The sequence below is a fragment of the Zalophus californianus genome, chromosome 7 (assembly GCF_009762305.2).
Source record: "Zalophus californianus isolate mZalCal1 chromosome 7, mZalCal1.pri.v2, whole genome shotgun sequence".
NCBI classification, from domain to species: domain Eukaryota; kingdom Metazoa; phylum Chordata; class Mammalia; order Carnivora; family Otariidae; genus Zalophus; species Zalophus californianus.
In genome coordinates, this window is record NC_045601.1 from 22,882,780 (window position 1) to 22,896,034 (window position 13,255).

The 13,255-nt window shown below is 46.2% G+C and overlaps 1 protein-coding gene across 4 annotated transcripts in view; it reads left to right on the plus strand.

The window, feature by feature from the left end:
• The first annotated feature begins 5,316 nt into the window (after positions 1–5,316).
• The window catches only part of HIVEP2 (HIVEP zinc finger 2), a 205,601-nt gene continuing 197,662 nt past the window's right edge, over positions 5,317–13,255 (plus strand). For 2 of the 4 annotated variants that reach the window (XM_027601256.2, XM_027601254.2), the window contains exon 1: positions 5,764–5,831. The gene's annotated coding sequence lies outside the window, so the exon portion shown is untranslated. Of the gene's footprint in view, positions 5,378–5,763; positions 5,832–6,173; positions 6,222–13,255 lie in introns of those variants that run through there. The other 2 variants (XM_027601253.2, XM_027601252.2) reach the window with 2 other exon arrangements.

Sequence of the window (13,255 nt, forward strand, 5' to 3'; positions counted from 1 at the left end):
CCAAAGGAAGTTATAATGGGGTAGACTGGTCTACATTAGAGGGTTTGGCTTGTATCCTATTAACAATTCAACAGACAGGCATACTTTTCCCTCAAAATTCTTTTCTTCAACTAATTTTTGGAGTCCTAAGTTTTCTTCACACCACACAAATCATGAAACTGCTTAATTCCTCTCCATATAGCAAGTAAAGCAGGTGAGTAGAAAGTAGGAGAGCCATCAGAAAGGCAGTTCTAAACCATCATTCTTTACTAAGACCCAAGGCTATATTCCATTTACTCCCCCAGAACTCTATAGCAGATATCCCCTTTAGAGTCTTATTTATAGTACTATAAATTTATCTGAGGGAATGGCATGCTAGTTAATTCATTTTACACAGTTTTGTGGAGGGATTTATTGCAGTGAGTTATATAGAATTTACAGCCATAAGGAGGTAGGCATGCCATCATGACCAATTCCCTAACTTTAAAAATAGAGAAACCAAGGCCAGAAACTTAAGGGATATAGTGGACACACCCTCCCCACAATGACTCCTCTTCTTTCTTTTGGGAACTGCTCTTTCCACGAGGACCACCCCCAACTCCAGGTCTAGGTATGACCAATCAGATCACTCAACCACCCACGTCCAGTGATTGGACCAAGGGCAAGGACCTGACCAAGGCTGCCTTGCGCTATCTGGGAAGAAGGTCATTTCCCACTGGGGTTGCTAAATTGGAAAAATGATAATCTGGGACTGCTGCCACCGCCCTGCAGAATGTTTGTCTGAAGAGCAAAGTGAAGCAGAGGGATAGGAAAAGCTGAGAGAGGGAGAATGGACCAGGGTAAGATCATTTGAGCCCCAGGAACGGGCTGAGTTACAATTTTGTTCTTCTAGTTGTATGAGTCAGTGAAGTCCCTTTCCCTCTTTTTTTATGTTTTACTAACATAGAATATATTGTTTGTTTCAGGGGTACCAAGTCTGTGATTCATCAGTCTTACACAATACACAGCGCTCCCCACAACACATACCCTCCCGAATGTCCATCACCCAACCACCCCATCCTTCCCACCCCCCACCCCTCCAGCAACCCTCAGTTTGTTTCCTGAGATTAAGAGTCTCTTATGATTTGTCATCCCTTTCACTCTTAAAGTAGTTTGAGTTGAGGATTTAAACCTACAACTGATTAGTAACATGGACATGCCTGGTTTTGAAGTTTTATATACAATGTCTCCTGGTACTCAGGTCTCCTACCTGGGTGTATCAGTCTCCATGCTCTGCAGTAGTAGGTCTTGAGTTTTAGAACGCCTAAGCATAAACTGCATTATCTGCTAAAAATGCAGATTACTAGGCCCACAAAGATTCAAATTTGGTGGGATTGGGTGGCAACGGCCATAAACCTGCCCCCTTAACAAGTTTTTTCCTGAGTGAGACAAGTCCCGAGTGGCTTACGAGGCTGTTCTGTCCATTGGCTGTCACCTGGTCCAGTCACATTGCTTCCGTTGAGGTCTACAAACATGCCAGACTTGCTCTGGCCTTAGCTGTTCCTTCTGTGTCAAAGGCTCTCTACTCCAGCTAGATCTACTGCTAGAGCATTCTCTTTAATTATTGTCAGAAATGTCACTTTTGAGAAGTGACTTGTCTATTCTGATCTCCCTATTGAATACAGCAACACAGTCCCCCTCACCCCACCCATATCCCTTACCCTATTTTATATTTTCCCCATAACTCTTTTTACATTCCATAGTTTTTTTTTTTTTAAAGATTTTATTTATTTATTTGAGGGAGAGAGAATGAGAGACAGAGAGCACGAGAGGGAAGAGGGTCAGAGGGAGAAGCAGACTCCCCGCCGAGCAGGGAGCCCGATGCAGGACTCGATCCCGGGACTCCAGGACCATGACCTGAGCCGAAGGCAGTCGCTTAACCGACTGAGCCACCCAGGCGCCTCTATGTTCCCTAGTTCTATACCTTTTTTTTCTTATTTATTTTCTATCCTCTTCTTGTCTGTCTCCCCTCCCCCTGGGGCTAGACCGCAAGCTTCAGGAAAATGGGGCTCTTCGATTTGTTCACAGATGTATCCCAAGTATCTTCAGCACACGGTAGGCAAGAAAGAAATATTTTTTGAATGAAAGTGTTTTCAGTCCAAGGTAATTTCTGACTCTGAAAAAATGTGATACTGCCACGTGGACATTAATTATTTTACTTTCTTAATACCTCTTAATCCAGATCACCAGATTTTCTTTTCCTTTGAAATGGAGAAGCAGTGAGAAAAGTAATGAAAAGAAAGTTCTTACCTCACTGCTGATGCTCCATATGGGAGCCCAAGCTGGGTCAGCTAAGCCCCACGGAGCCTCACTTTCCTTAGAGCCTCCTAGGGCTGAGTGCACAGTTTACCATTGCTGGTTTTGTCTTTGTCGGTTTTCTGGGAAGAGGAGTTTTTCTGTTACTATATTGCACTTGCTTATAAGCAACTGGACAGACATGTTGCTGCATTAGCAGCTGGAGACAGGGATGCATTTACTTCAACACCGAGATTTTTCCCAAGCAGAAGGGATGGTAACTAGTTTACACAGATTCCCACATTCTGTTTCAACTCAATTCAGGCTACCTTCTTTAGAAGTTTGATGATTTTGGAACAAGGTAATAAGAATCGAAGTTTGATTAAACAGTGCCTTTAGGGATCCTCTTTGGTGGTGGGATCAGGTCATCAAAACTGATGTATATTTGCTTTTTCTAAAAAAATTATTTTAACTGCCCAATTAGCTGAATACCTTAATATTCACATTATGGCACTTAATCTTGTCTTTTAAAGAGGCATTTAAAATTTCAACTAACATTCATTGTAGTGAAGCAAAATGCTGCTTGCTATCCTTGCTCAGTTTCTAGGATTTTGGGTAGCTGCTATTGTGTGTGCTGAAGGGAAATTGGATTCTTAAAGAAACTGCTTAATCTTCTCTATTAAGCAATTAAATAAAATGGGCTCTGGGCGCATGCAGCAGGTGGGTTTGGAAGTGAAAAAACATTTCAAAAATCATGTTTTTCTTTTCAAACGGATGCTTAAAAATGCAACGGCATACATTTAAGAGAGAACGATGATGGGAGAGTTTTTATTAAGTGCTTCAAGTTAAGTGGAGAAAGGCTGAAAATTCAAAAACTTATACAATGAAAGGAGAAGCCGCTTTAGTGGAAGTAGGCCCTGAATTTAAATGAGATCAACCTAAAAGGACACAGTGAAATTTATTCCAAATCATTCAGATTTTTCTCCTTTGAAAAAAATATCGATAAAAAAGGTATCGCCGCTTTATTTTGCAGAGTCGTCCTTCACGGCAATGTCGCCATTGCACCGGGACCTCAGAAATACACTGATTATAGGTCGAAAGGAAAAACAAAACAAACCAAAACCGAAACCAGCAGTGCAACTGTCGAAGTCATTAAGGGGGCTGTCCTCCCATTTAATGTATTCGTTTCTAATGAAAAGGGAAGGGAATATTTGATACGTCCTGACATTTGGTCCCTTTCCGCGAAATCTGAAACTTGAGACGCAAAACATTCCGCAGTCGTCGGTGAAATACCTGTCTTAAAGGCAAAACCACAGTGAATGTCTTTGGCCCGGAATTCCAGAGACTAATTTCCACCCCTCCCACGGAGTCACCTGCTCAGGGGGAACCCCGGCCAGAAATCCGGGTCGCGCCAGGTCAAATCTTGCGCGTCTCTTGTTTACTCCGCCCGGGGCAGGGCGGCGGCGCGGCCGGGAAGGGGGGCGGGTTGGAGGGTGGGGAGGACGCCCGGCCCCGCGGTGCCCGCGGTGCCCGCGGCACTGGGCTCCGCTAGGCTCTGCGCGGCTGCTCGGGAGCCCGGGAGGGGCGGAGCGCGGTCCCCGCCGAGCGGGGGGACCACCCGGAGGAAGCGCTCCGGGCGCCCGCCCGGCCCTGAAGCCACTCGCCGCGGCCTCCGGGGAACCTCCCCCGAGGGTGCACACGAGTCCACACACGCAGGGTAACGGCTGAAGGGAGCCCCGGTGTCCTCCGGGTGTCGCTGGGTCGGGGAGGAAGCCCAGAGCCCCGGTCCCCGCTCGCCTGGGATTCCCCGGTCCCCGGGCCCCGCTCTCCCCGCGCGGGCTACGATTTCACTCGCGTCTCTTCCAAGGCGAGGGAAGCGCTTGCGCTGGAGGCAGCCGCTAGCCCCGGGTCCCGGCGCGGCCCACCAGGAAACCCGCAGCTGTTCCCCGCGCCGCTGCCCAAGCCAATTTCAATACCCCCGCGAGGGCGGGCCGCGTGCCCGGAGCTGGGTGCGCCCAGGGCGCCCTGGCGAGTCACCCCAGGGAAGGCAATTGGGGCATTTCAAACGCATGAAAAGTTCGTGCTTCCGCAGGGGCACGGAAAGTGCTAGTAAAAAGCTTTGCAAAGCTCCAGAAATGCAGCCAGGAGCTAGTCCGATTTTTTTTTTTTTGACCCTACCATAACCGAGAGAGCGGGGCGCGGGGGGGGGGGGGGGCGGCGAGGGAGAAGAAAGAGCTCAGAGGTACATGGACAAAATCATAATGACAATACTAATTATTATATAATTACATTTGTCATCAAGACAGGGAAGATTAGATTATATGGGGAAATGGGGAAGTTGGGCGGGGGGAGGGGAGGTTTCCACGTCCATAAAGGAAATTCTCAGGCTCCTAGAGACGCCCAAGTTTTTTTGCATGACAAGTAGAGACTGGCTCTCGGGGGAGTTCCCCGATCCGACCGAGCGGGAGCGGGCAACCGGGGCCGGGCCCTGCCCTCCCGGTCGCCTCCCTCCCCCGCCGCCCCGCGCGCCGCGCATCCCTCTCTCGCTCGCCGGCTCCAGACTGGTTTTTCTGGTTCAGCCTCCCTCCCTGGGACGCGCTGGGGGATCCGATGACGTCGCTGGCTGAGTCTCTCCCTCTTCCTCCCTCCCTCCCTCCGCCTCTCCCCCCGCCCGCCCTCGCCGCGCACTCCTCCTAGTAACTTCTGTTCGGGGAGGCGCTGCCAGGAATAACCCGGTGCGTCCACAGCCCGGGAGGGGAGGCGGCCGCTGCGGCTCCCGCACGCAGACTGCTTGCGGCCCGGGTCTCGCGCTCCCTCGCGAGCCCCGCGGCCCCTGCCCCGGGCCCATCTCCGTATAGTGTCAGAAAAAATAAATAAAGGAAAGAGGAGCCTGGGCAGGCGGTCGGGATCTCTTCCCTCCCTCCGCGCCCGCCCTCCCTCTGTCCTTAAGGAAATGCTACCAGACACCCCCCACCAGACACGCTCAGCCTTGGCGAGGAGCGGCCGCCGCGGCAGCGAGAACAAGGGCACCAGGGGGGTTTCCTCCTCCTCCTCCTCCTCTCCCTCCTCTTCCTCCTTCTCCTCTCCGTCCTCCTCCTCCTCCTTCTCAGCGGTGACTTTCCAGGTGAGCGGCCGCCGCTGCTGCGAGGATCCCCCCTGCCCGCTCGGGCTCGGGCCGCCGCGTCGCGCCCTCCTCCCGTCCCTGTCACCCGGCGGCGGCTGGGAGCTGACAGCCGCCCGAGGGGCTTGCGGCCCGGAGGCGGGCAGCCGGCGGGAGGCGGGCTGGAGGTGAGAGGGTGGAGAGGAGGCGAGCGGGGCGCCGCCGAGTGCTGTCTCTCCCCGCCGGAGGAGGGTCTCCACAAAAACATCTTCGGGGACTGTGGCACAAGTCTTTGCCAAGTTGAGTCTTGGACCTTGAGGCTCTCCGGAGCCTGGAGCAACTTGGAGGGTCTCCTGGCTGGTTAACAATATTCCTACACGTCTGGACTTTGGGGTGCTGGGTGCAGCCTTGGGGTGCGTGGAGGGCGGACCGACCATTTGGGAGAGCAGAGCGGCGGGAATCTAGGTTCCTCGGCTCGGTAAGTGGCCTAGGCGCCGTGTTTTTCCTGCCTCCTTTAGCACTGGGAGCTTGTTTCACTTTATACCGAAATCGCCTCCGCCGGACTCGGTCGCCTCTCGCGGCGCGTGCCCCCGGCCCCTTCCCGGTTTCCCGAGGGTGAGGGTCGGAGGGGGCGGGGATGGGGGAGACCTCGCCAGGGGGGTCCGGCGCGTCGGGAAATGCGGGGAATACCCTGGCCGAGGATCTATGCAGATGAGGGGAGGCTGCTTTGCGTAATGTCCTGGGGGGAGGGGGCCGCGCGGGAGCGCTGGAGGCAGGAATGTGCCTGGTTACTAATGAGGGACGTGCACCGGCGCGCACCGCCCGGCCACCGCTGCGGCTGCCGCGGCCGCCGGCCGCCCGTCGTCAGGTAGCGGGGGAGGGGGCGGCGGGCGGGCGCGCGGCGCGGGCCGGGGGCGGGCGGGCGGCGCGGGGGCCGGGCCGCCGGCCTGCGGCCGAGCGAGCGCGGCGAAGGTGCTAGCTGTTGGCATTTCAGCGACTCCTTTCTCCTCCCGAGAGAGGGAGGAAGGAAGGAAGGAAGGAAGGAAGGAAGGAAGGAAGGAAGGAAGGAGAGAAGGAAGGAAGCGAGGAAGGAGGGGACTGTCTCGATGGAAGGTTCAGGCGGAGGCGCCCTCGCCTTGCGGGTGCACCGGCCGCAGCGCGGCTCCCGGCGCGTCGGGCCGGCCGGGGGCGCGTGGAGACGGGTGGGGGCGGTCTGCATGCGTGTTCGTCTGTGCGTCTGCCCGGGGACCGGGAAGGGACATGTGTGTTTGGGCTCTGCACTGTGGGGAGCTGGGTCTGCGCCTTTATGTCTGTTCCCTGAAGTGGGTGGAACGTTGGCCCGTTCCGGGAATGTTCCATGACGTGGTGCAGCCACAGGAAGGGGGTTAACGAGGGGCTCTCTGCCGCGGCGGCTCTATCAAAGCAGATGTGCGGCTGCCGCTCTCACCTCCCTTCACCCCTCCCCCTGCCTTTCCATTCTGTGCGTCTGGTGGTGGTAGGGGCGAGACAGGAAAACGCTGCTCCGTGTGTGGGTGTGTGTGTGGGGGGGTGTGGGGGTGGGGGGTGATGTATGTGTGGTGTCTGTCGTATTTGCTGGGGGAGACTCCAGATCAGCTCTGCCACCCCAGCTGTTATCACAGATCGGTGCGCTTTATACGCATGTGCCTCTCGCGTTCTGTCCCTCTTACATAACACATCCAGTGCAGCAGAGGACACGAGAAAATGCGACCCCAACCCTCCAAGCCCAAACTGGGTGACGGGATAGAAGGTCAGGAAGTGTCCCTTGGTGTTGTCCTTCAGGGACGTGGCTTCCAGTGGAAAAAGGGAGGAGGGGAAAGAGGGTTTTCTTCAAGTGGCTCCTCTCATCTCTGACTTGAAAGCATCTAACTGAAAAGGACTGCAGGAACTAGTCTTCTCTAATGGGAAAGCTTTTATAGGCTTCGCCGAGGGAAAGTGGGTACTTTAACCTCGGGAGTGCAGAGAAGACAGAGGGTCCTTAATAGACACTTAGAGGAGCCGAGCAGTAGTATGTGTGGGGTAGGGGTCAGTGGCTTTGAGGGGACCGGAGGAACAACCTGATAATAGGTTTCGCTGGAGGCCTTAGGACACCTGTAATGGCTTAGAATTCTCACAGGAAGCAGTGTGTGCAACTGACATTGCAAAAGCCTTATTCTCTGCACAGTTTCTTAGGCCTAAAATGAACATAAAAAGGCTTGTTTCCGGTACTTTCATTATAATGGAAAATTTGAACTGATTGTTCTCCTTCCTTTTTTTGCCATTTTAAAAATAACTCAATTTACCTCCAAATAAATATTGGTACTCTCTCCCACCCCAAAAGGCTAGACCTTGGTAATTCACAAGAGAACTGTGTTTTTCTAGCATACTCAGAGCTCTAGTCAAGGGCTATTGATTTTTCTCTTCAGTACAGTTGTTTCTTTTGTAGCGCATAATCAAGCCCAGAAATTACTTGAAATATTAATAAGATCCATTTTAATTAAATTTGCAATGATCTGTCCTCCTAGAAAACGGCCATTTAACTTTATTAGAAACATTTCCTCCAGTGATACAGTAGTGTTTGGTGATATTTGTCCTTGAGCAAACCAAGTTAATTTAAATATTTGCATATATATATTACATTTATTTTGTATGACATATATATAAGTATTTACAGATGTCTTGTGCTTTTCACCTTATTAGAGTGCCAAAACAAGATTTTGACCAAATAGATTGTGCAATGAGTAGATTTGGTTTGATTTTTAAGATATAGGCCAAATGGTTATCAAGACAGAAATGCCTTCTACGTGCTATCACTTTCATTATTAAGACAAAATTCCTGCGGAACACTGAGAAATCATGTTACCAGATGAGCACTGTGCATTTTTATTTTGAGGTGAAAGGGATTTACCAACATTCACTTAATGATAGTATGCTTCAAGTGTCATAATCCTTTTTGACCACTAGGTTTGAAATATGCAGCATCTTTCTTATGTACAGAAAAATGACAATGGTGAATCTTTTGAAAATTGTTTGAGTTTCTTGAATTGAACATAGGTCATGTATAAAACAAAATTCGTTTGTTGGCATCTATATTTCTTGTTACGGTGATTGTGTTTTATGAGATTGGCTTTTTTAGAGACTGCTTATGTTTATATAAGAGTGTTTATGATTAAATTGATGTGAAATTGATTTGGGGACAATTTTGGGAGTGGTAGCATGTTAATGATATTACAGATTTAAAATTTAACTGATTTTTAACTTTTAGATCCTTGTGGAGGTCTTTGGAAAAATACCATTGAAGTAGATTAAAAATTTCTATATTTCTATTACACATGGGATGTAAAAGTGGATTTACGATATGTGTATTATCACAGAATGAAATCCTGTTATTTGATTACATCGAAAGATTAGCCAGTGGAATCTTTTGATTGATTAGGCTCCTTTTACATGAGATGTGTTTTCAAACGTTCTTGTTACTATGAAAACAAAACAGAGACAACATGTATGCAGGCGTTCCTTGTGGAATAATGGTACATGTGTCTGCTTGAGCTTTTGGCACTTTGTCACTATTCAGAAAATCAGGTTGACTATTTTGTGCTGATTCAATTTAAAATTAATTTTTTTAAGAATTTGCCTATTTTGATTTTTAAAGCAGGGCTTATTTCAACAGCAGCAACAACAAATAACAGTCTATTTGTGTTGGTGTTAGATTTTTTAGTTATCAGTAATTAGCTGAGGTTAATCTGAAAGCTTCAACATAGCAAAATAGTTTAAAAAATAGTTTTAAAGACCTATAGAAAATGGTATTTGGCAAGAGTGAAAGTCGTACCCCATTAGGGTGTAGAATAATTTAATTCCTGATATAATAATTACTATAATAAAGGAAAGGTGGTTAAGATCATCAACTGGATGGATGGTCTGGGATCAAACAGGTTGCTACTCACCTAAGTCTGTTAAAAAACAAACACTGTTTTCAAATTTTGGTTCCTAGTCAGCCTCAGCAGGACTCTATATTGGTCTATGCAACAGTCCTGTAGGTGGAGAAATGGTTCACAATTTATACCTCCACCTAAAAATTCCAATGCTATGCTTCTAGTTAATGAATTTATATATGAACTCATCATGAATCCATATTTTGGCTAAAACATGGTATGTGAGGATTGCAACTTTTAAAGTGATATTATAAAAAGGAACAGAGGAAATTTACCATCTCAACTCAGTGGACTTCAGGCTTTATAAGGAACTTCACACTATCAGCGTGTATGGGTTTGCTGTGAACATATAGGCAGAGACTTCATTAATCTTGAGTAAAACTTCAGTGAATGTTCCAGTGAGGCTTCTCAATGCTTGAAGCTGTGGATGAACACAGAAGATGGAGAGAAAAATGGGAAATCTTTATGAAAATAAGATTGTGCTTGTTTGAAGGAAATTGTACAAGTGAAATCATTTTCTATTGGTTCTTGGTATTTGATCACAATAAAAGAAAAGCATTGCTTTCTATATGCTATTTATGGCAATGCTAACAAAAAGGAAATTGTAAATCAGTATTTGTAGCTGTGAGATGGCTCTAAGTAATTTGGAAAAATATTTGAGCACTTTGCCTGTGATTGTGATACAGCCAGTCTTCAGGTACAAGAGCCTACTTGGTGTGTGCAGTCTTTGGTTTCTCTGATGTGGATCATGGCTACTAGCATTAAGATAGACATACGGCTACACTGTCTTCAAGACTGAATTTAGAATAGAATCAGAACTGTTTGATAATTTGTGTCATTATTTTTTTGAGCCAAATATGTGCTAATCCTAACTTATATTATCTGTCCTTTGAGGTATTAATTGTGGCATTTGATCTATTCTACAAGTGTCCATAACTTTAGATTTCCTATCAGCTTATTTGAAGAAAGTGCTTTGGAGAGAAGAGATGAAAATGATGTTTGTATGCCTGAATACAGTTCTGGGCAGAGAGCAGGTGGTGTTTGACCTACCATTTCTGGGTCAAGAGGTGACTGGATGTAAGGTCAGGAAGTACTCAGGGACAGGCAGCATTTTTGACTTGTCATTCACATATAATCTTAGCCATTTCTTCAGAGTACTCTGACAAGTGACCCAGTCATCATTTATCAATTCAACTTATTCATCCATTCATTCAACAAGTATTTACTATGGATCAGGCCTCGTGCTAGACACCCAGGATATGATGATGATCCAGACCAGAAAAAGAGCCTGTAATCTAGTGGAGTTGACAGATATGGGGCATGAGGTGAACCAGCATAAGTAAAGCCACATTATGGGTGCTATGGAAGAAACATGAGGAGTGTACAATAAGGGATATATCACCCCTGTCTGAGGAGGTGATATTTGAGCTGAGACTGAAGCATGAGTTATGGTCAAGTAAGAAGAGGTGGGTGGGGAGAAAAAGAGTATTGTACAAAGAGGGAATAATGCAAATGCCTTAAGATTGGGGGATGTACAGTGTTTTGAGTAGCTGAAAGTGAGCCAGTGGGGCTGGAGGGCACATAACAAGAGAGATGAGGCAAGGTGTGGCCAGACCATGTGGTTAGGACCACATGAATGATTATCTAACCTGGTATAAGTAGGCACTGTCCTTGGAGATTCAGGACATATGATGACCCTACTATTGGCTATGTTAGAGGTTGATCATTGGAGAGGGAATTTGGGGGGGCAGGGGGAATTTTGGGTAGAAGTTGGAAGAGGCTTATCTATAGCAAGAATCTCTTCACAGTGCTTTGACATCAATGGTACTTGAACCCGGGAGGTTTGTTATGATTCCATGCACTGACTTCAGTTTGAGGGGTTTAGTTGGAGGTTAGCTATTGTTATTTGCAGATTATTTTTTAAAATAATAATTTAAACCAAAAAATACTTATTTGAGGCTCAAGTTAACTAAATTGGTCAACATCCTTGATTCAATTAATGAGTAACTACCAATTCCGAAGTCTTTACAAGGTTGCTGTTTGAAGAACCAATTAATCTTTAGAACCCTGCACGAGCTGGATCTATATGGATCTATATGTTTCTAAACAGCTAGTGAAACATTCAGTTCCCCAGATAATTTCTCTACATGACTGCAAATACTGGGACCTTTGGAAAAATTTAGATCTTATTTTTTCCTTTCTGTATGATTAGGGGTCGGTGTACACAAAAGAGTAGAAATAAAAAGTAGAAAGTAACATTTCTTTATATAATCTTGGACTCATACTCCCATTTTGTCAACTATTATCATTTAATTAAATTGCTCCCTGTTTTAAAATTTGTATAATGTAGAACATTGAATTTAGGTGGCAAAAAGAGTCAGCATATGTAGGAGAAGTCTCAAGCTTGGGCTCTGGAGTCAGGGTCAGAATGAATAATTGAGAGCTAAGAGGTTGATGATCCCTGGCTTAAGAACTTTTACAATCTAGAGAAGACATGGCTTGTTAAGTAAACTTTCTTAAAACTTACCAGTGGACGTAGAGGATAAATGGAGGCATTTTTTTTTTTTCCCCAACTGGAAAGATTAGAGGGTCTTTATGGGAAGAAGTAAGTTTTGATTGGTGGCCTTGAAGGTTGAAGTGAATTTCAGTGAATCCTCTGAGAAGGAAGGGTGAGGCACAGTGAATTTGATCTGGGGAGGTGGGGCATAGTTGTGCCAAGGGAGAGGAGGAGTGTGGTGAATCTGGAAAGGTACGTTGGCTCCAGATCAGGTGGGAGATGAAGCCCTCTTGAGAAAGCTGGTTTTCACTTAAGGTTTTTGAGCAGAAGACTGATGCCATTATGTGTGTGTGTGTTCAGAAAGATGATAAAAATTTATGGGCTGGGTATCTTGGTGGCAAGGAGACCATTAAATTGGTATAATGCCCCAAAAAGAAGTAATGAAGGTTGACACTACTGCATGACAATGTGAATTATTTTATCTTGTTCATAGACATTTTAATAATAAATAACAAAAATGATTTAAATATTTTGATAAACACGGCCAAATATGTATGGAAGATTGTCGTTTGAACTACATCTTAAGAATAGAACACTACATTATTATTTTAAGCTACTATAAAACTTCTTACCCTGAACACTATTCATAAATTTTAATAGTGAAAGTTGACCACCAAACACTAACTTATAAAAATGGTTATACTTAAAATTATAAGGCATTTATGTTTTCAGGTGTAAATATTTAAGGTAAGGATAGATGATTCATTTTGTGGTTCATTAGAATACTGCTTTCTAATTGATACACTATTGTACCTAAATCATGACAATACTGGACAGATAGTGTAGTGCAGTGTATTTGAAAGGCAGTGCTTTTCTGACAAAGATTTATTTGGTGGTTTCATTTTCTCTGAAAAGGAAAGCAGGAGATCAGCGAAGCTCTTATTATTTGCATTGTGGCAGATTCACTTGATTTCGTAAGGGCAACAAAAAGGTGGGACTTTTGAAACTAGGCAGTGGGAAAATATAGACACACCCCCATTTATATTTGCTTGGGGATCTGTAGGCATGTATATGTGCGCGCATACACACATGTATACTAAACTTAGAAAATCATATGTATTCAGTGAGAAAGAAAATTTTGAGGGGGCGCCTGGGTGGCTCAGCTGTTGGGCATCTGCCTTCGGCTCAGGTCATGATCCCAGGGTCCTGGGATCGAGCCCCAGGTCGGGCTCCCTGCTCAGTGGGGAGCCTGCTTCTCCCTCTCCCTCTGCCTGCTACTCTGCCTACTTGTGCTCTCTCTCTATCTCTCTGTCAAATAAATAAATAAAATCTTAAAAAAAAAGAAAATTTTGATACTTGAAATATAAGCATGAATTCTCATCCTGATAGTTGCAGAAAGACTTTCTTTTAAAATGTAGATTGGGTCTAATTCCATATAAAGAAGATTATAGGAAAGGTAATTTAAATTGTAAGTAG